Here is a 24502-nt window from a genome sequence, read left to right on the forward strand (position 1 = left end):
AGACCAGACACTGAGGATGCTCTTATATTTTAACCCAACAGCATAACAAATGCTACAACTCCAATTTGGTTCTGGGGGTCATAATATACCTATCATTCCTTATTGCAAATTTCAAACCTGAATATGCAGAAAATTTAGAATCCAGTCAACATAAGCAGAAAACATAAGCATTATGACCTTAAAAGATAAGGGTAGTATTATTTAAATAACATACTGGAAGTTATACACCCAGATGGGTGATGAGGCACTTCCAAGTAGCAAAGTCTGAAGACTGATTCCAATTCAAATAATTTCATTGAAATTATATCCTTAAACATGTCTTTCAAAATTATCTTTAGGTTCTATTGTACTTTATTTTGAAATGTTTTGATGTGGCCAAGTTCCATCCTCTGTGTCTGTCCCTATCTGCACCAGTCTCATCTGCCCACAGGCAACAATAATCATATCTCTTCTTGGTTTGTGAATATTGAGAACCCAGCTAGAAGCATATCAGAGCTCCCTTACATCTCCCTAACAATCGGAATTATGTTCTTGCCAATGCTTTCCTGCTTCCAGCTTCGCTGGCATCACGGTAGGGAGAACTCCCAGAGTTATTACTGGTACACTGCTGGACTTCGAGAAAGCCTGCCATCCAGAAGTCTTGCTCCTGTGTCCCACTGCTTTATGTTAGACTACTCAAAAATTGACAAGGACCCAGATCTCCCTAGAATTAGGTTTGACTTCTTGGCCCTTGAAATTTGGAGTTTGGACCTTTTTTTAGGGGATGGCTGGGGTGGAAGTGGGGGATGGATTTTCTGTATTATGCAGTTAGGCCATAACGGATATGGTACTTTGGGAGTATAACAGACTTGTTTAAACCGCTAAAGTATTTTGACAAATCCTATGAATAATATATGTGACAGATCTTGGTAATACAGTTTATGGTCTCAAATATATTGCTTTAATATAAAATCTAAATTTCATGTGAGAGTCTGATTCTGAAGACATTCCCAAAGAGAAATTCACCAAACTATTTATATTCCCAAAATGATTACTTTAAAGATCATTTTAAATTTAGAAATATATTTTATTTTCTTCCCAAAACATATGACTTTATTGTCGTATATATCCCAATGTAAATAAGTAAGCTAAACTCTAGCCACAATACTAAATTAGATTGGTATTGATTATCTTCAAAGAGTTTTTTGAAATTTTTACATATCACGAGATGTTCTACTATACATTTAAAATATATTTTCTTCGCAAGTTCATTTTTATTGTTGAGGATATCAGAGGTATGAAATCAGATTTTTTTTCTTTTGTACTGCTCAAAGAGATTTGCAGAATTAAGGCAAATATTAATTAATGTACATATTAATAATTTATTTCTCTAATTTTAGCCTCAGTAGCTCATTTTTTTACTTTACACAAATATCAAGAAGATGCAAAGTAGAAACTTTATTTTTCTTTCAAAAAGCAAGATAAAGTTTCTAAGTTTCCTCCCAAAACTATATCTGCCCTAATTCTGTCCTGCTTTTTGTAGTAGGAGGACAGTTTGGTCTTCCTATCTACTAATTACTAGACCTGTTTGTGGAGACTGTCAGGGAGCCTGCAAGTGAGAATGCAATCAGAGCTTCTTTGGGTAAAAGTGTGATGATTGCTCATGATAGTCTCACAACTGTGAGACTTAAAACGTGAGACAAATGTACCATAAAAAACAATCTAAAGTCTTCCTACATTTTAATCAATACTCTGACTAGTATGTGTGACCTGCAAATACTCAACCATTCTCTTTAGCCTGGAAAGATTCAACTGTTGTAAAACTTTCCTTAAGAAATTCATTTCTGGCTCTACAGACTGAGGCAAACTTCTTAGGAAATATGGCTCCGTGAGAACAAATATAGCCACTATCAACTTTCAGTGTGATGTATTTCACACTGGCAAATGATTTAGTGAGTCCTTTAGCAGGTGTTCAGAAAGAAAATTAAATTTACAACTTTAGGGGTCAAATAATCTCTTTCTCAAGCCCCATGGTATGCCCATGATAATTGAAGTCCTACAAATAATTCAGGATCTATCTGCTACAATGGCAGCTAGGATTCAATTAGCAATATTCCAGGGAACTAAGAGAAGTCAGAGCTTCCCTATAGCGGTGTAGGGACCAGGCTATTTGCTGGCATCAGAAGATGACTTAATTCCTGCCCAGTGTGCACACCTGCTACATATCCAGGCAAAGACAATTGCTCTTCGGAGATCTTTGCCAACAAATCCTTGCCTTGACTGTTTTGCTGTGCTTTGTTAGCTCTTTGATAGGGGCTTCATTATTCCCTGCATCAGTTTCTCCAGCTGCACACACAGGACATTTGGTGATGAGTTTGTCTTGAACATGGTTGTGTAGATGATGGATGCTTTAAAGGTCAAGATTACCGAGGAAGTGACTGACATGGTGGCAGATTATTATTTCTGTCCATTCCTCTGCCTCCAGCCTAAACAATTTGGGGTGGATTTATATGGCCCTCACCTATGGGAACATGAAAATTTAGATAGAAAAATATTGAGCTTCTAGAGTCAAGACTCTCTACAATAGTGCAACCCAAATTTTCATAACAGCTGCACAAATCATTTGTAGATCAGCTGGGACACTTCTCTCTTTCCACCAAACTTATTAGAAACTTATAGAAAACCCTTTCTCACCATTACATTGCCTTACACAACTCTAACAGAACTGATGGAGAGGGAATGCACTGAGCAGGAAAAAAACAGACACAGCTGGCTTTTTAAAAGATCCCTCCTGGAGTAAAGTATACCTCCTTAGGAATAAAACTGATGAAAGCTCTGTACTGGAAGTATAACCTCTGAGCAATTGTGGAGAGAGAAAGACAAGCATTCTTAATTGGCATAAAAGAAAATAGCCATTCCAAAATAGACAGTGGCAGAAGCCAGATTACCTATTACAAACTCGTTTCTATTGCCAAAACCCCATGGAATCTGCCCTTAGCAAGGTAATCAATGAAATCTTTGGTATTAAACCCAAAGGTTGCTTTTAATTCATCAGTTTACTTAATGTCTTTAAAAATATGTTTAACTTCTTTAAAGAGAAGTGGATATTTCTGTATCCTTAAGTCCTAGTGTTCTCAGGTTCTGACCTGTCTTCTCTCACCCTAAAATTCTCCATAGACTGCAAAGCCTCTAATAGTTTCGATTACTATGTAAACATTGATGGCACCTTGATCTAAATGGCCAGCAGAGAACTCTCTCCTGAGTCCAGACTGCTGTCTCAGACTTGTTATGACAAAGCTCCACCTGCATGTTTCACATATGCCCATAGCTATCATTTTCTTCACCCAACTCCAGCCTGATCCTTCTTCTGTGGTCTACATCTGGGCGAATGGTGTTTATTCACTCCACCAGCTGCTAAAGACACTGTGGTACGCAAGACAGATGTGGTCCCTGCCTTCTTTCAGGTTCAATCCAACGGTGAAGAATAAAATTTAACAAGAAATAACAAATATTAGGACTGTTATGTAAATGGAGTGCTTAATATTATTGGAGGTGGGAGTGGGTCATCAATGATTCTCCCTCTTGCTTACCCTCTAATCTAGCACCAAGTCATATAATTCATAGCTCCTTATGTACTTAAATCCCCTCATTTCCCTCCAATCCCACTGCCCCCATCTTAGTTCAGGCCACCATCACCCTTTATTTAGATCACAACAAGCAACTCCTCAGCAGGCATCCTTTCCTACCCTCCTTGCCTTTTCATGTTTTGTAATGTAAGAGAAGCTTGGAAAATGATTGTTATCATTGATATTATTTAGATATATAGAAAAACTATTTTGGTTGTGATTGGAGAATCACCCTAAGCCATGTCTATCATCTGATTGAAGAACAGTTGAGTGTACACCAAATGGCCAGCTGTTGACAGAAAGCCTGAGAAAGCATCTGTCGTGTGGTGTTAACAAAGCAAAGCACAACCTTCTCTGCCACACAAGCAAAAAGGAGAAACACTCAGCTGGCAGGAAGGCAACTTCACACACCCACAATGTTGTCACCTCTCTGAGTCTAATTAGAAACTTAAATCCAGAATAGCATAAAACAAATTAGATTTTCCCATCTAAAGATGTCACGGTTGTCTTGTGTTATAACAGCAGCAGCACAGAAGTTAGTTGTGAGATGTATCCAGATAGAGGGAACACCTACAGCTTGCTATATGCAGGAATGCATGGAAGGAGCAGTTGCTCATGTCTGTGCTCTGAATGTCCCCATTAAAGCCAACGGCACTCTTGAATGTTGCTGGTGGAACTCTGCATCTCAGAAGACAGATGAGCAGCAGGCCGCCTGAAGCAGGACCTCCAGTTGCAAGTGGGACCACCCCTTGATTGAGCAATGCACGTCATGGAAGAATTCACCATGCTGAATCTGGTGTTAGCAGATGGAGTGTCTCCAGGAACCAGCCCTGATATTAAGAGTGCAATTTTTGATGAGCTTAAAAGAAGAAGAGCTGGGCAAAGATAAGAGTCATGGCAGCACAGATTCCTTTTTCTTCAGTTACTCCTTAAAATTTCCATTCCTTAGGGACATATTTTGTGTACATACTGCACAGAACGGCCCACCCTGAACCCATTCATAGAAGCAATTACACACATACATTCTCTTTCCCAACCCTCTTTGCTAAGCTCCAATCTCATATATGATACTTGTACCTACTATTTACTTAGCACCTACTATGCAAGTGTCTCTGTGTTTTTGGTGATTCACTTGAGTCAATATTTATGAGTGCCTGCCATGTTCCAGGCACAGTTCTAGGTACCAAGATACAGAATTAAACAAAAGAGACATAGTTCTTATTCTCAAAGAGCAGACAATTCATTTGGGAAGATAGACCATAAATAATTATGTATGAGCATACTTAATCTTCAAAACGAATTTTAAGATAGTTATTTTAAAGCCATTTTTACTAGGTATGAGCATAAGATTGTAAGATGTTACATAAATCATTTGTCTAAGGTCATGTAGCTGGTAGGTGGTGAGCAGGGCTTAAAAGGTAAATCAGCTTAGCTTCACAGACTGCAGTCCTAAATTGTGGGTTCTGCTGCTTCCTCGACAACAAATGATTGCTAGACATCTCCCCTTGAGCACCCCAAGGATACATCACATCCAACACAGGCCAGCCTAAACTCACTGTATCTCTTCTTCAGACATGCCCAACATTTCTCTCTCAATAAATAGCAATATCATCTGTTGTGGTTTTCCAAGCCATAAGCCTGAGAATTGTCATAGATCCTGCTCTCTTTCTCACCTCAACCATGAAATCACTTCTGAAGTTCTACTGATATTTACTGGCCTAATCATCCATGTCCCTTCCTTTCCATTTGTACCTCCATTCTTGTATGTTAAACTTGCTTTCCTTCTCCCTTGGGTGATTGCGATGGCTTCCTTGTGTCTGTACCTCCAAAGAATCCTTGTCCTCCCTCCAAACAATTATCTACTGTGCTGCCTGAATGAAGCTCTCAAAATGCAAATTTGGTCCCATCACACTTCTGTGGGGTCCCCACTTCCTAAAAAAAGAGATCAGATTTATTTTCAGAGTCCATCAACCTCTTTAGGAGCTAACATCTACCTGCCTCTCTAGCTCAGCTCCTTCCACTCCTTCATTCACGATATCAGTCTCACTGCAGTACTTCTCATTTCCCAAATGCGTCCTGTCTCTTCTTACCTCTGGACACATACACACTTGGTCCTTTCTGCATGAAGGCAATCTCTCCAATCTTTCTCAAGCTAGCATTTACTTGTTCTTCAAAATCCAGCTTAAGAATCAACTCTTTCAGGAAGTTTCCCTCTCATCTCACTTCCTAATATTATAGCTCATCCTTTTTGGATCTTAGTTTGCTTTGTGCATACGTATACTGCGAGTTTTATAAGAACACTGGAAATGTGCCTGTCTCCAATGTTAAACCCAGCTTCCTGAGGTCAAGCTTAATCAATTTGATTGTGAGTCTTATAGAAGAACAAAGAAGGATGCTGTTGAAAGCATATGTGATTTGTAGTCAGAAAACCCATTTTGAAGTCCATGCTCCTCCACTGAGTAGCTGTGACCTCAACTTTCATGTAATTTCTTATCCTTAGTTTCCTCATCTGTTAAAAAGAATATGATAAAGCCCGCCCTGATGGCCTAGTGGTTAAAGTCCAGCACTCTGCTTCGGCGACCCGGGTTTGGTTCCCAGCTGCAGAACCACACCACTCATCTGTCAGCAGCTGTGCTGTGGCGGCAGCTCACATAGAAGAAGTAGAAGGACTTACAACTACAATATACAACTATGTACTGGGGCTTTGGAGAGAAAAAAAAAAAGTAAATGATAATGATAAGAAATAAATTGTAGAAAGAAGGTGAAATGAGACTCAGTATATGGAAGTATTTTCTTACCTATAAAATGCCATAAATATATTACTATCCCATGACCCTGAGAGCTCCTTGGGAGCAGACACCATGTTTTGACATCTTTGTAAGATTTTTCCCCCTTTATAGAAATTTTTATAAAATTTCCCCGGAAAGGGAAACACACTGTAAGAAGCATGGAAACTTAAACACTGAACTTAGCACATTAATTAAACTCCTAGAGAATAAAAAGAGTAAGAGGAAGGAAATTATAAAATTCAGTAAGGTCTACTACAATGTGCTTTTGATGGCTTTTTTGGAAGGCGTATTATTCAAAGGAATTTGAATTTGAGGACCCTCTTCTCAGAGGCTGCCTTGGGCAGAGTAGAGAAGCAGGCAGTTTGTTTTTTAATTTCACCTAAAAGTCTGCAGCCACATTCACCACCCGGAAAGGCTTCCCCTCATTTGGAGGTTGCTGGAGTCTTGCTTCCTGGTGTCCAACTAGAACTGGTGTTCTTAAAGATTTCTCATTCTGTCCGACTTCCCGCGTTACTCCCTCAGCATGTTTCAGTCTCCACACTATTTTTAGCAAATTATGATACGAAAACTATTATATCCATCAACTCAAGCAAAAACATCTGTTAGAAACACAGTACATGCTAGATTTTAGGAAATCCAATATGGGTAAAATATAGTCCGTGTTTTTAGGTAGCTCAACACTGTTTTAGGTAGCTCAAAGCTTGTTTTAGGTAACACAGACAAATTCTGATACATGGTCTGATAAGCGCGTTACAAAGCAAAGCATTGTGAGAACTCCAAGGAAAGGGCAGCTCATTATACTGGAGGATTCGAGGAAGGCTCCACAGAGGAAGTGATTTTCAGCTGGGTTTTGGACGGTGAGTACAAGCTTGTCAGATAAAGTCTGTAGTGGGCAGGAAGGAAGAGAAAATGTGCATTCCAGGCAGAGAGAATTGCGTTTTCAAAGGCCTAGAAATATGAAAGGGCACCACATAATTAGAAGGTAGTTGGAAAATGAATTATGTTTTAAGTTTCTGAACTCAACTAAGGCTGTCTCTAGTGGTAGACTATCAGGCTACTTGAAAGAGTACAATGGGGAAGTTTGGATTTATGTGTATAAGGAATATTTTTGGGCTAGCGGAAACTGCAACATGAGTAACTGCTTAACCCTGTCCCCGCAGCTCGTCTTCCTCAACCACGCCCCTACCTCCAGCCTGGAACATCTCCCCTGTCAATGCATTTTAGCATCACAGTCGATTTTATATTGTCACTGGTTAACCTCATGTCTGTCTCTTCCATGTATACTATCTCACCCTCCCTGTCCTCTCTCCCGTGCCTAGCATAGGTTTCTAAACATACACCAAATTCAACATAAGTGTCTCTCATGCAATTAAACTCTAAGGAACAATAATAAACATATGTATTGCCATTTAACAAAGCACTTATGCTTTATAATTATTAATTAATCTTTTCAATATTCAATGAAGTAGGTATTATTATCAATCTCATTGAATAGTTGAGTAAACCGAGACACAGCAAAATCTTCACCTTGTTCCTTGTAAAATACTTAATCATGTTAAAACACTATTTATTATTTTCATTTTTAAACTTATACTCCGATACCAATTTATTTGAAAACAAGGATGCTCTTTTTCAAATGTGTGAATCCACTTTGCTTTTGTGTATGTGTAAGTGTTTGTATGTTTTACAATGAAAATGATCTTTAGTAGACACATTATACTAAATGATTCCTCCAAAGAAAGAAATAAATGCAAAATTTTTGAAATGATGATCATACATTACGAATTCCTCTGTGTCTGTTCTAGGAACTGTGAACCATCTGTACCATGTAAACAGTTCAGGTTGTGTCTGCAGACATGCAGCAGAACAGGAGGTAACAGAATGTGCAATTTGTTGTGACCTGTTTACAAAGTTTCTTGGAGTCAGGGATGCAGAAATTTCAGGGCTGAGCCTCTCCTGAGAGTCATCTTAAAAACCATAGTTTCTTACCTCTTGTATTTCTATGGTGTACTCTATCAGTGTATTATAATTTCATCAATGAGAACAACTTACTTAAATTTTTTGATTATTTAGGGTTCAAACTAATGTTTAGATTATCACAAAAAAGACACTAATAGGCATAATAGTAGGTTGCAATTCCATCAATATTTTTCAAACCAAGAGGGAAAACAAACTTTTTAATCATAAATGCATCTACTGAAAAGTAATACCTCTATAAATTATAATTTATGCTCATCTACTTGTTGAAACAATTTGTTTTACAGAATAAATGTACTTTTTCTTCTGGCAGGGTCATATTTTATTAAATTTTTTATTTATTGCCTTATAAATTTTTATTTAAAATATCCTATAATTCAATATTAGATTTTTTTCTCAATTATCTAAATAGATGAGATATAACTTTGCTTTCAATGCAATTCATGTATGTTTTTATAGATTCATCCTCATTTTCTCCTTAAAGTTAGGTGATATCTACATACTCTTTCAGTAATGGCGTGAAGCCCCTGTTAGGTTAAGTCCAGTTAACTGTTTCATTCAACTTCTAAAACTACCTGGGGAACTTCTAAATAAGCCTTGTGTTTCTCTTAGGTACGAACCTATTCCCTAGAACTTTGTTGTGTACTGATGAGAAAGAGCAGAGTTAGTGTACACACTAAACTTGATGAGAGTTTAAGCATATTTGGTCATTCAAATAGAATTAAATGAAACAATTGATTTGCTCTATGGTTTAGGGGCTACTCAAAAGTTAACCAAAATACTCCTAGCCTCTAAGCCTTACAGCGTGAAAAAAGCTTATGCACAGGTAGATTAAAGAAACATGGAATCTTAAAGCTGAAATGGACCTTGGAGTTCGCTAGTGTAAAACAACAAGGACTCTATGAAAATCCTCCAGTTGGTAAGGAGCTCTTATTTAACTATTTTCTTTAACTACAGTTGGTGAAGGGGAACTCATTGCTTCCTGAGATGATCAATTCCATTTGAAAAGCTCTAACTGGGAGAGGGTTCTTTATGTTCCAATCCAACTTACTGTAATTTTAGAGACAAACTAAGTAATTTGATCCCTTTTCTAGTTGACAGCTATTAATGAATGAGGATACCTATCCTTCAGCACAAAGGTACATATTTGATAACCTCGAAATCTGTTTATTGTGAATTTGTTATTTAATAGGAACTCCTTCCCTATCTCAAAATATAATATAGCTTATTATAAAGAAAGTTCAGGAATTATAAACATATTGGTTTACAGTGAAGAAAAAATAAAAATCACATTTAAAATCTTTACACAGTTAATAAATTAATAAATATAAAAGAGGCTTCTCAGATCAATGGAGGGACAGTTATTTAATGAATGGATTTGGAACATACAGTTAGCAATCTAGAAAAGATTCAATTTGGTTCTTTACATAGCATCATATACCAAATAAATCAAGTTTGAACTAAATAGGTAAATATAAACACTAAACTTTGGCCAAACAAGAAGAAAATACTGCCTATTAAATATCTTCAAGGTAAGAAATTTCTTAATCCAGAAGTGAGAGGAGAAATCCAAAAGGAAAGTGTCTACAGATTCAAAGAGATAAAAAGTACAAATTTCTGCACGCAAAAAAAAAATAAAGAAAAGAGTTAAAAGCCAAACAGAGTAGGAAAAATAGCGGCAGCAAATATGATAGACCTAAAATTAATCTCTTTACTATACAAAAAACTCATAAAATCAACAGGAAAAAACTTGTCTCAAAAGACAAATGGGCAAATAAACATATTTTTCAACAGCAGAAATACAAATAATAAACAAACATACAGGAAAATGTTCATTCTTACAAGTAATCAGACACAAATCAAAATAACAACAAAAAAACATATTTTTCTATTAGCAATAATTAAACATTATAAAACTTAAGCTGGGCAGAGCCCTTATTGTACATCAATGTAATCCTTTTCAGTTTGTATTTGGCATTATGTACCAAAACAATAAATATATGCATGTCGTGGGATAATACCTCTCTTTTGAGATTTTCCTAAGGAAATAATCTAAATACGGAGAAAAGTGATATCCGATGGTGCCCGCCATAGTATTACTTATACTAGTTAAAGCAATTTAAAATAATCTAAAATAAACCAGCATTAAAAATAATTATAAGCGAGTCAGTTGTTATCGTGATGCATAGTAGTTAAAATATAACTATTAAACTATAAGGAACGAGGGCTGGCCCAGTGGCATAGTGGTTACGTTGGTGCGCTCTGCTTTGGCAGCCCCAGGTTCACAGGGCTCAAATCCTGGGCACAGACCTACACACCACTCATCAAGCCATGCTGCAACAGCATCCCACATACAAAATGGAAGATGATGGGCACAGATGTTAGCTCAGGGCCAATCTTCCTCACCAAAAAAAATATATATATACATATATATAAAAGAAACAATTATAAAAATAAACATTTACTAAGGCCCTATTTTGTGACAAATATTGTTCTAAGTTATTTACATGCATCACTCATTTCATTTAATTTCCTCACAGCAACTCGGAGAGAATAATCGAATTTTGGAGATGAGAAAACTGAGAAACAGAGTTTAAATGGCTTACTCTAGGTTACACAGTAAAAGAGAAAAGTAGAAATAAGCAATCTGACTCCAAGCCTTGAGTTCTTAATGAATAGTGTAATATAAAAACTATTTATTGAGGCTGTAATAAGGTTAACTACTTCTGATAAGACATTAAATGATAAAAACAATGCAAAATCAGGCATAAAGTTTGACAACCATATTTTAAAATATGAATTAAAATTACATAGCACAAATTGTAATGCAATAGGATTTGTATTAGTGTGGTACATTGTTGGGTGATTTTACACCTTTCCTTAAATTTCTAAATCTTTCATAACATTTTTATTCTATTTTATAATACTTGAAAAGAAATGTTTAAATCCTATTTTTATTAATATGATGAGGCAAGCTAATTGGACTATCTCTTCTGTTGAAAACAACTAAAATGCTTTAATCATTGTTTTAAAAACCATTTTTAAAGTTATTAAATATGTGATGAGATAGTAAATCAAAGGGAAGTTAGGAACCAAGTGAGGTAAGCACATCAGTGAAACCACATTTGCCTTGAGAGCATTCGCCAAACTAGCAAAATTGAGTTTTGCTTACGATGGCCTGTTGGAGAGTGGGGACCAGAATCAAACACAATCACTGGCCAAGCTTGAGAGTCCAATGGAACAGAAAGTTGAAACTCCAAATGTCTACACACACTTTAGTGAAAGGGCAAACCATGAGTAAACTTTCTCCCACCTACACCCCAAGAGACTGCATGAAAAATCACCTTGGCTCCAAGCAGAGCAGGGAAAAAAGAGTTCCTCAGGTGGTGCTCCATGGATCTCTATAACAAAATCATATCACGCATGTACTCCAAAACACCCCTCACGTCATACATTGAGTTTAATGAAGTCTAGAGAATTAGTGTTTTAGGCGCTTGTCAGAAGAAAATGCAAATGCCCTCACAGTCAAAACTAAGCACACGAGGAAACGACACTATCTTCGAGAACCAACAGAAATACGGGAAGAATATAAGAGAATGAAGAGAGGTTACACGTGGGACAGAGGTGGGAGAAGGAGATCCTGAAGTGTCTTGATGGTCCTAGCCAGGACTCGGGCTTTATCCTGAGTAAGGCGGATAGCATTTAGAGGGTTTTGAGTTGAAAAGTAATGTAGTCTGATTAATTTATATATTAAAAATTTTGCCCTTACAGCACTAGAGTGGAAGCAGAGAGACCAATTAGGATGGAGACTTTTTAAAATAACCAGGTGATAGATGATGATGGCTTCAACGAGGGTAGCGGCTGTGGGGATGGTAAGAAGTAGTCAAATTCTGGATATTTTGAAGGTAGAGACCAACAGATAGACTGGTTGTAGGAAACTGAGAAAAAGAGCAGGGAGGATGATACCAAGCTTTTTTGTGGAATTAGGAACAGAAAAGTTGTAAATAAAGGTTTACATTCATGATTTTTAAAATAATACTCTTAGCAAACTTGAACAGAAAGAATCTCCCTTAACTTGCTAAATGGTACCTCCATTATAATTAGAGCAAATATCATATTTAACAGTGAAATATTGAGAGCTTTCCTTTTCTATGTTAGCAACATTTCCATTCAGCACTTACCTTGGAGGTCCTCACTAAACAGTAGGGAAAAATGATAAATAAATAGATTAAAGATTGGATGGAAAAAACAAAACTCTCATTGTTGAGTGATGGTATCTGTATTTCGTGATTGTGATCGGTATTATCAAAAGAATGTACAAGTAAGTTATTAGAATTAATAAGAGAGATCAGTAGATTGACTAGAGGAAAATAAAAATATAAATACCTATTGCTTTTCCTTAAACCATCAACAACTAGTTAGAATATGAAGATTTTTAAAGATACCACTTATACTCTAATCAGAAATGCACAATACTTGTGACTAGATCTACAAATGTATATAATACTTCTGTAAATAAAATTATAAAATTTAGGTGCCGGCCCCGTGGCGCAAGCAGTTAAGTGTGTGCGCTCTGCTGCGGCGGCCCGGGGTTCACGGGTTCAGATCCAGGGTATGCACTGACGTACCGCTTGTCAGGCCATGATGTGGCAGGCGTCGCAGATAAAGTGGAGGAAGATGGGCATGGATGTTAGCCCCGGGCCAGTCTTCTTCAGCAAAAAGAGGAGGATTGGCAGATGTTAGCTCAGGGCCCATCTTCCTCACACACACAAAAAAAAACTATAAAATTTAACTGAGAGACATTAAAAAACACCTAAATAAAGAGAGAGATATACTGTGTTCACGACAGGCATACCCAATATTGAAAAAATGTCACTTCTCCCCATATTATTTTATGTATTCAATGGCATCCCAAATAAAATCCTTACTTTTTTATGGGCAAACTTGCAGGCTTATTCTTTACTGTATAAATAGTGAAAGAGGTCTAAATAGCCAAGGAATTCATAAAAAAGAACAAAGTGGGATGAATTGCACTAACATATATCAAGGCTTACTGTAAACACATAATCACTGGACCAGTGTGCCGATGGTCCTGGGGTAGACACATAGACAAAAGGAACACAACAGGAAGCCAAGAAACTGACCCACACATAGAGACACAACATATCACAGACATGGCATTACAGATCAGTGGGAAAAGACAGACTTTTCCATAAATGTTCTGGGGAATTATGCATACATATGGAAGAATATAATTAAATATTTACTTCACACTTTACATAATAACCAGTTCCATGTGGATTAAAGACCTAAATGTGAATGGCCCATGAGAATTGCAATAGTCATTAAGTGTGGTGCCCACACAAAAATGTGCCTGAAGAAATTAGCCAACAGATTGTCTATCATCAATCAAGAGCCCAACAAGTTTCTCCCATCCAGATAGATAGAACTAAACAGATCAGTTACAAAAACAACTGAGGAAGGTCCCTATAAGGCTCTGAAAATGTGACACAAGGCCAACTGTGCCCAAAGGATTCCTGCAGAGACTTTCAGAACTTGTTTTGAGGACAGACTTGCTGAGTTTACGCCCATATTCTGCCTATTGTAGCTTTCTTATGGATTTGCAATGTAAATTGAAAAGGACAGACAAAACAAACAGAAGTGTTTGCAGTCACAAGATAAGTTGCCACCAGAATAAGTGATTTCAAATCTGATCAGAAAACCAAAAGACGCCTCTAACCCATCCTACTTTCAGGGATACAAAATACAATTAACATTCAGAGCTCAAAGAAAAGAAATCAGTGCTGAGACCCACTGTGAGACTAACTCCACAGAGCCCTGAGTGACAGGCTCCCAGGACATCTGTGGAGCACAGTACTTTTGAGTCAAGCCTTTGGAGCACAGCAGTGAGGAAGTCTTGAATGGCTCTCAGCGGGACTCCCCAAAAGTTCCCCAAGTTTGGTAAACTCCCCATAGCATCATCAGACAACGTGTTAATAAAGAAAAGCTAAATTTATTAGAGTGACCACAGTAACGGAAAACACCGCCTTAGCAATGTCTTAACAATGATTCAGAAGGCGGGAGTCAGAAGAGGGATATGTATAGGATCTTGGTGTCTTGGCACAAGTAGTACAAGGTGAGGCTTTAGAGTCAGGGAATTGATTGGATTGTGAAAAGTCTGTGACATCACACTTCCAGATTAGTAAACATAGTGAAGTGACGATCTTGAATTGTCTTGAGCAGTTGTCTCATAAATTTTTTTGCATAAATTTTCTGAAGCAAGTTGTGCTGCTATTCATTTGGTTTATAGTTCTATCTTTCCTGAGCAAAGATTTCCTGGAACAAACAACTAAGTCATGTTGACAACACTTAGTCTTAGTCCTTAGTCCCAATAGCTATGTTTGATGCAGTTAGTTGTAGTTCTCATCCCAAATACTAAAAAGAGTGTGACACTGTTCATATAATGTTCAAAAGTAAGCAAAATAATTCTATAGTTTAAGGGTTCATACACAGGTGGCAGAATTACTTAGAACAATAAAGAATTAGTTAGAACAATAAAGAAAACAGGGTAGTGGTTACCTCTGGGTTGAGTAGGAATGTTTTGACCTGGAAGGGGCACTTGAAAAGTTTCTAGAGTTCTGACAATATTCAATTTCATGCCCCTGATGGAGGCTATACTAATACTTGCTTTATAATCATTCTTTAAACTGTACTTATATTTAACCCACTCTGCTGAATGTATGCTATCCTAACAATTTTAAATTAATTAAAATGTATGTTCTAAATTCAAAGTTAAATTCTTCTACGCCACTTGATGTCTAAATTCCAAGATAACTTCCGTCTCCTTTTCAGTTTTTTGTACTAAATGACCTTGATAACGTCACTTACCTTTCTCATCTTCTTTTTAGTAAAAAAGCATGAATAATAATTTTACCATTTTTGTAAAGATTAAATGCGTATAACTTAAATAGTACTTGTTTTGTCATTTTCATTGTTAATAATGATGATGACGATATCTCATCACATTTCTAAGTATCCCTCTCTGTATTCTGTATGCTGATACATAGAGTTATGAAAATATTTCTTTCCATCTTCTCACTTATTTTCACTTTTGAATTACTGGAGGTTTCTCCTGTGTGTGACTGGGAGTAATTTATCCCTGAGAATTACTATAATTATCCTTTCTTACCTTACTAGCTGTTCCCTCCAAGTTCCTTTGTTTGTTCCTGCTCATTTCCTCAACCTCTTGATGTTGAAGCATCGCAGGACTCAGTATTTGCGCCTCTTCTCTTTTATATTAAGATTATCTTATCCAGTCTCCTGGCTTTAAACACTGTGTATAAGCTGGTAACCTCCAAATTTATATCTCCGTCCTGGACCTTCCATTTGCTAAGCCCCCAAATCTTGGAATTATATTAATTTCTCTCACTTTTTCATATCCTATGTTAGATCCATTAGCCAATATTTCCATCTCTATCTTCAAAACGTACCCAGAATTCAATTGCTTCTCACTGTCTCCACTGCTATCTCCTTAGTCTTCTCTCACCTGGATTTTTTTAATAGTACCCTAATTGGTCTCTGCTTCCACACTCACTCCATTTCAATTTATTCCTAACACAACAGCCAGACTGATTCTCTGGTAACAGGAGATCATGTCTTTCCTTTGCTCGAAACCCTTCCAAAACTTCTCATTTCACTAAAATTTAAAGCCCAAGTTTTTTGAATTATGTATAATCACCACCTGATTTACAATTGCACCTGCATACACCACACACACACACACACACACACACACACAGAGCACTCCCCACTCCCCTTCTCTGATCTTCTCCAATTCATTTTTCTTCAGAATCTGCTCCTCACCCTCCAACCCTACCTCTCTGACCTCATCTCCTATTAGTTTTTCCTTAGCTCATGATGCTACAGCCACATTGCCCTTTTCTCAACACCCCAGGCACCCACACGTTCACACCTCATAAATCCTCACACTTTCTTCTACTTGGACCTCTGATCTTGGTTGCATATGGCTCACTCCCTCACCTTCTTCAGTCTTTATTCAAATGTTACCCTCTCAAGCACACCTCCTTTGACTACCTGACTGGCAATTGGGACTCTCCTCAACCCAGATTCCCAGAACTTTCTCATCCCCTTTTTCTGAAAAAATTTTCTCCATAGACTATATTTACTATATCATACTGTATAATACAATATAATTTACTTATTTTTATAAATGTCTATTTATACACACACACACGTACATTAAGAATGCGGAGGTTTTCACTTTTGTTCACTGCTATTTCCTGAGAACACAAAATACTGCCTAATACACAGTAGGCATTCAACAAATGTTTGTTGAATGAACGAATGGCTGAATGAATGAATATATCTTGTCTAACATCTCCCACAGTGTATGATGTCTCAGTTTTATATGGGAACATTTTCATATATATGGCACAGTCAAGACAGAACTTTTCATGTTCAGAATATGCAGTCATGTTATCTGGCATCATGCACATCGTCTGCTGTTTATTTCCCATGTTCTTTTTCTACCAGAGTACCCTAGTTGAACTGGAAGAGGAAAGGGAAGCATCTGCCGTGCATTCCTGTCATTCACATCTTTACAACCCTTAAAGCATCTCCTAGATTTGTCCTAATGGCATCATTCACCTTGTGTCAGAGGTGGAAGGGGACTATCTGACTGCTGTCAACTTAACTGATACTTTAAACACATTTTCCTTCTTAATAAATATACAACCTCCTGGAAATTGGTCAGTTCGGCAACTAATAAATATAAAACAAAGACCACAAGAGCTTTAAAAGTAGCTAGTGTCTTAATCTGTTTGGGCTGCTATAACAGAATACCATAGACTGTGTGGCTTACATACCACAGAAATTTGTTCCTGTCAGTTTTGGAGACTAGGAAGTCCAAGGTCAGAGCGCCAGCATGGTCAGGTTCTGGTGAGAGCCCTCTTCTGGCTGCACACGCTGACTTGTCTGTGTCCTCATACGGTGGACAGCATGAGGAAGCTCTCCAGTGATCTCTTTTATAAGGGCACTAATCCCATTCATGAGGGAGGAGCCTAATGACCTACCAAAGGCCCCACCACCTCCTAATACCATCACATAAGGGATTAGGATTTCAACACACGAATTTAGGGGTAGCAAACATTCTGTAGCAACAGTTTATTAACTTCCTGGACAAGGGGAAAATTCAGGAGGTTTTAAGTGTAAGTGCTACAAAGAGTGAGTTCACGGTGGTTATGCCAATTGAGAATTGAAAATTTGCACTCCAGATATGACTCAAATGAGTTTATATGTTTGAACACAGTTAATTAAAACAGGTTCCATGGTTCATTGTTCAGGAAATCTTTATTTAGTTGATTTAGAGTAAGGGTCCGGTGTCTCAGAGTTTCTCAAAGTTCATTATCCTTTATCAGCTTCAGCTGATTTGAACCTGTTACGATGAAACATAACACTGAGTTCTGACAGCCCTAGACAAATGCTATTGTGAGTGGAAAATTTCCCTTTTATACTATCTGTGGCTGAATGTCTAATTTTCAGCACCGAGAAAACAAACACTACACCACATAAATTATTCCTAGGGTTAAATTATTTGGCTTTCTCGGTTGTAGAACAAATGAGTTTCTTCTCTAAAAACATGGATTCAACTCTTTTGGAGAAGGATAATAACAGTTCATTCATTCAGTCTTCAGGGCATTCCCTGTGTAGCTGATGCCACACAATGACTTTTATCTATTTTTTAATTAGCTGGAATTTCTTCTTATTGCCTCTTCTCTAGATTACCTTCTTCCCTTCGCTAACTTCTTATCACTAATTGAGTTATCCTCTCTATCTTTCATTTGCTGATTTCTCTCTTGGATTATTTCTGAACAGATCCTTTCTAATAAGTTTATATAGTGATAGTCTTTCAACAAACTCATTCATATATTCTGGGGGGAGAACACATCTTTTATTTAATACGCTGATATACGGAAAAATATGCCTAGCAGGAAGATTAACTTATTCAAATCTATGTAAGCCATTGGTTATCAATAGCTGTTAACAATGAGAGATTATTGCATTCTTTTATTCATTGGACATTTACTGAGAAATAAATAAATGCCAAACACGCTGCTAAATACTAGGGATGTTCAGATAGATCCACATTTCTTTGTGGCTCTGCAATAATAAGGCAACTATGAAGCAAATTATTGTGCCAAATTTCTTATTTTGCTGCATGTGTTCTCCAGAATTTAGGAGCAAGTCTCCTCAGGCCAGATTCCTGGGACTGCTGGCTCTTCCCATTAGAATTTGTTCATTGCCAATGGTTAAGTTTCAGCAGTTATGAGTAACTACTACTGGACACAAAGATATCTAACAACATATACATTTTTAAACAACATATTAAACTTTACTAATCAGAAAACGAGAGACCTAAATCTATGGATAGAAGTCTTGTGGGTAACCTTTAGCCTTGCAGACCACTGAAATATTATTCCTTGCCACACAAATTTTGATGCACAGACCTGCAACATCAGCATTAGCCGGGATTTTGTTAGAAATGTCGAATCTAGGGTAATCCCCAGACCTAGTGAATCATAATGTGCATTTTCACAAAATCCCCAGGTGATTTGTAGATACATGAAAATTTGAGAAGCTGCTGTAAATCACTTTGACTTTTTGAGCCCTTCCTTGTAAGTGATTAAAGTTCTTTCCTCTCCATAGTTATATTATTAATTTCAGTGAAAATAAAAACATAGGAAAAAGAAAGAATTAAAATTTTGAATCCACAGAGGCCAGTATCAGGCTTTGTTAGACACTGTAGATAAATTGAGGGTTCTAATGGAATGATGGCAAAGATAAGTGGCAAAATCACCTTAAAGTTTTGTCACCTGTCGACATTTTTGAAAATGCCTTCAAAGCAATTTGAAATCCTCACACAAGAATAATGTAACCTGCCAGTCAGGAGCCTTTCGAACACTTGTAACTAATTGATGTTCACTCCTCCAGGCATCAGATGGAATTACTGTGCTACTTGGGGTATATTTTAACTTGAGGTTGACGTATTGAATGCAGAGAGAGTCACCACCAGTGAAGGCACGAAGTTCACTTAGAGGGAGAACTTCCTTCAGTCTGGAGCACACAGGACACTGGCCCACTGACAGGAGGCCTGAATCATACTGCTGGTCTGTTGCAGAGATGGAATAAAGAAACATGAAATCCTATAATACTATGTTTAAGTATGTGTGATGTGTGAAAAAGTAGTTTACAATGGAATTAGTCCTGGGACTATGCTAAAAAAAAAAAAACCTAAGGACTTATTTGCCACTATTTAACCCTAAGAAAAATAATTTTGGACCTATGTTTCATCAACTGCAAACTTGGATGTTTGCCCTTCCTACTAGAGTTTGTTAAGTGCCCAGGGTTGAGGTTTGGCAATTATGAGGACGGTGTGAAGATAGTGTATGCGCAAATGCCTTGCAGACAGACAGAAATGGGTTAACCTGACATCGTGTTATTCATTAGACTTAGACCAAACTATCTATTTTATTTTGAAATTTAACTTCATTTTTCTGTAAAATAAATCTCATTATTGTGAAAATTACAGCCCAAACTGTGCCAACATCAAGCAAATCTATGTTATTTACTCTTCACTTCTCCAGCAATGCCTGTACTCACAATAAGGTTTCCTATATTCATTCAATAGAACGTCTGTATTGCTTTTTTCTGCTGCTTCCAGCTGCCTCAAAACAGAAATAAGATTATTTATATGACACGTAAATTGCTTTCACTCATAAATCTCTTTACTTTTGAATCCTTAGGCAAGTGTGATTTAAAGTTCTCAGTGCTCTTTTTTTAGAAAAATGAGCAAAAACAATATATATGTAATATTATAGTCATTGCCTCCAAACTATAAAATGAATTTACTGAAGCATAGCCTGTTGATGTCATATGGAGACATCTGAAAAGTATGTGATTAGTTACTGTTATGCTTTTAAAGAATATTCTATCAGAATTTCTCTTGTTGCTTTATATGTGCACACACACATACATATGTATGTATATATGCATATGAATATAAATATAATCACTAAAACTTTCTTCTTGCAACCTCTAGGTAGCATCATTTGTACTTAGTGTGGCTACATGTTCAGCAACCCAATTCCCTTTTCTCCTGGGCACATGGCTAGAGTTCATTTCGTAGAGTGCATTGGAGTCAGAATTGTCCATTTGAATGAGTTCTATGCTGAAGAAAGTAGAGTCTCCAACAGCTTGAATTCCTGAATGACTGTGCAGAGCAGAAATCCCCTCTACTGCACATACTACACACATTCACCCTCCCACACACCCACCACACGCTCATCCCACCTTCCCCCCAACGTATAAACTGCCAGTTGGAATTTATGTGGGCAAGAAGTAGACCTCCATTGTGTTCAGCCACTGAGATTTTGGAGTTTACTTGGTAGTATAGGTAGCACTACTTTTTCTAATATAGAATAAGCATGCATCTGAGAACAAGCATGTATAAGTCTCAAGAAATTCTTCCATTTTTTTTTTTTGTGGCGAGGAAGATTGGCCATGAGCTAACATCCATTCCCAATCTTCCTCTTTTTGCTGAGGAAGATTGGCCCTGAGCTAACATCTGTGCCCATCTTTCTCTATTTTGTATCTGGGACACCACCACAGCATGGCTTGATGAGCAGTGCATTATGTCCGCTCCTGGGATCCAAACCTGCAAACCCCAGGCCACCAATGCAAAATGGGCAAACTTAACCACTCTGCCACCAAATTCTTTATTAGTTGTCGTCTCTTACTCCCTCCCCGCCCCATATACTTTTTTTTTTTTTTAAATATGGAAGAAGAATGTGAACAAGAAAGAAAGAACAAAGAAGAAATATGAGTAGAGCCATTACAGGGAAGGGAAATGTGTTTTATAAAAGCTTAGTTTTATTACTAGACTCTTAATTTAGAGGCCATCCTCTGTTGCTAATACTCACGTGCTGCTCTCATTCCTACCCTCATTTGTCCAGTCTGGCTAGCTGTTCACCAAGCCTGTTTCCCCCTCTACATTGCAACAGGACCCCCTCCCCAAGGGCAGCCTGCACTCCAGGAGGCCTGCTGCTTCACCCTCCGCACCCTGTTAATGACATCTGTCTTGATTTATTAATATTTCTGTGAGAAAAATTAAAGTTCAATAGCTTTTAATCCTCTTGGATCTGGTTCTCCATCCTCCCTTTGAGAGAGTTGGTTTTTCTATGTCTCTCAATATTATGAAATAGTGATTCAAACAATTATTGAGAGCATGCCAATTTCTGTTACTACACTTGGCACTGGGGGCATAGCGAAACAAGGCACATCTACCTGTGAGAAGCTCTCAGTCTTTTATAAGAAGCCAAGTGCAAAAACAAATCCCTACAGTACAATGTGATGAGTTTTATAATACACAGGTCTATGAAAACTCAGATGAAGATAAAAAGTGATTTTGACAGAGGAATAAAGCAAAATTACAGGAAGTGATGTTTGTGCTATACCCTCAAAAATGGGTAAGAACTTATAAACTGGAGAAAGGAGTGAAATTGTGTCCTGGAAATACGGAAGATCCTGAGAAAGGAATAGAGACAAGAGGCCCAAAGTACACTCTCATCGATAAAGAGTACATACTGCGGGGCCAGGCCAGTGGTGCAAGCGGTTAAGTGCGTACGCTCTGCTGCGGCGGCCCGGGGTTCGCCGGTTTGGATGCCGGGCACACACCGACACACCGCTTGGCAAGCCATGCTGTGGCAGCGTCCCATATAAAGGGGAGGAAGATGGGCATGGATGTTAGCCCAGGGCCACTCTTCCTCAGCAAAAAAAAAAAAAGAGGAGGATTGGCAGATGTTAGCACAGAGCTGATCTTCCTCACAAAAAAAAAAAAAAAGTGAGAGAGTACATATTGCTAGGAGGAGAGGATTTGAGTTTGCTCTGAAAAGGAATTTACAACAAGCATGTTCAGAGCCTTGTCTGGAATGTTAAGAAAGCTCTGAAAGAATTGGGTGCATGCTATGGTTTTAGACTCTTTGGCATAGCAAGATAGAAAATGAGAGACAGTGTAAGAGGGTCAATTAGAAGTTGATTTCAACAATCCAGAGAGTGATGATAACAGTACAGCCTATAGTAGCAGCAATGGGGGCAGTGAGGAGTCTTTATGACATCGATTGGGCAGGATATGGTTACAACTTAAATATAAAAGAGTCAAAGATGGCTAGGTAATCTCTACCCAAGGTGGAAGATTGGGGAATCACTAGCAAAGAGTGGATGAAGACATGGGAATTGACAACATTCTTTAAGTGGTATAGAGAGTGAAAAGAGGAGGCCGACCAGATGTTCACCAGGTAGTGCAGAGTGATAGGAGCAACACCATCAGTATTCAATGTCACTGAGGTTAAGTGAAAAGAGAGTCCAAAAATAGGACAGCATTGTTTCAAATGATGTCAAGAGAACAACTATGACGTATGATAAAGTAGAATTATGTCCAAGGGAAAGCAAATTATTAGTAGATTTTGGAAGGGACTAGATTTCCTTTACATGTAGACATATTTTGACAGCTAATTTCCCAATAAAATTGCCAGATTTTTTTGTCTAATGCAGAAAAAAATTTATACCATAAAACTACACACAGAGTAGGAAGAGCCTGGTACACTGAAGACTTAAATCATTCCAACAGTTTACTGTCTATGCCGAAGGCCAGATCTAAATAAGAAGAAAAACATTCCCCAAATGCCTCTTGAATTCTTCCTAAGTAATCCTAACTTTCTGCCTCCAAACCTTTGAGACCATAAAAAGTTAAAAGAAATTTTCTGTGTTCTGTCATTAATATATTCATCAAATTTCTGAACGATCAAGTTATTTCAACAGATATCAAGGTAATGCTATACCAAAGTACCCTATAAATACAATGGAACAGAAAAGAAATAAACATCTTTTAAATATGTCGTGGAATAATTTGAAATTCCTGAGAACAAATATCAGTGAGTCTGAATTCAAGAGTAAAATATAAATATGGAGGGGGGAAGTCAAGATGGCGGCGTAGGCAGACTCGGAACTCACCTCCTCCCGCGGACACAGCCAATTTACAACTACTCGTGGAAAAATTACCCCTGAGACAGAACTGAAAACTGGATAAGAGGAGCTTCTGCAACAAAGCACAATCCTAACTGAGGTAGAAGAGGCAGAGACTCCCTTCTGGAGAGGAAAAACGCCACCTTCACAAGCCGCCAGCGTCACGGCCGCCGGGAGCAGCTCACAGGTACGCAGCCTCCCTGGAGGCGCGGGGTCCTGAGCCGGGGAGCGCCCCCGCTGTGGGCATTTTGTGGACCCAGCACAATCGACACCAGTGGCATAATATCTGACTTTGCCTGCTACTAAAACATTGGGGAGCACCCCCAGAAAACCAGGTTCACAAAGAAACTAAAACCGGCTCTTAAAGGGCCCGCGCGCAAACCCACCTGTTTCAGAAAGCATCCTAAAATCACCAGAAAGAAAGGTGCACAGTGCTGTGGTGAAAAGAGACTCACCTAATAGACCCTGGGTGCATCTCGGTGAGGGGTGAGACCTCTCGGGGACTGGGACATTGGCGGCGGCCATTGTTGTGGCCTGGTGTGGTCCTGCTGACACAGACGCCATTGGAATTCTCCCTGCGGCCTGCTAGCCCAGGGTCTGCCCCACCCGCTAGAGCACTGATTTAATCCAGCTCAGCCAGGGCAGGCAGCCCACCCTAGAGACTGGCCCCACCCAACAACAAGCCCTCAGGCAACGTGTGGGCCTGCATAGATTGGTGACTGGAATCTCTGCAGCCTGGCAACTGAGCCGACTTTAGCTGGACAGGGTGTGCACAAGGAGCGGGTGGAGAGTGTGGGGCCGTGGCGGAGTGTGTGGGGCTCCCGCCGTGGAGAGACTGTGTCTGCTTTGGGGAGTCGGGGCGCGCACACGGGGCAGGACTGTGTTGACTGTGTGTGTGGACCTGTGGGCGGCAGGGCTTGTCAGCTGCAGAAGACTTGTGCTTCTCAAAGACCCACATAGGGGGTTTGCCCCACCTTCCAAAGCCTGAAACAATTGGGTGCTCCTGTGCCTGAGGCCAGCCCCACCCAGCTG

The 24502-nt window shown here is 38.4% G+C and overlaps 1 long non-coding RNA gene across 2 annotated transcripts in view; it reads right to left on the bottom strand.

Annotated features, from left to right (window-relative positions):
* Positions 1-24052, bottom strand: part of LOC147913779 (uncharacterized) — a 104658-nt gene extending 80606 nt beyond the window's left edge. For both annotated transcript variants that reach the window (XR_015556309.1, XR_015556310.1), the window contains exon 1: positions 23926-24052. This is a non-coding gene — a long non-coding RNA (uncharacterized LOC147913779). The remainder of the gene's footprint in view (positions 1-23925) is intronic.
* Positions 24053-24502: the final 450 nt, after the last annotated feature.

Source organism: Ceratotherium simum, chromosome 25 (genome assembly GCF_057802395.1).
Source record: "Ceratotherium simum simum isolate JZ-2026a chromosome 25, ASM5780239v1, whole genome shotgun sequence".
Classification (NCBI taxonomy): Eukaryota; Metazoa; Chordata; class Mammalia; order Perissodactyla; family Rhinocerotidae; genus Ceratotherium; species Ceratotherium simum.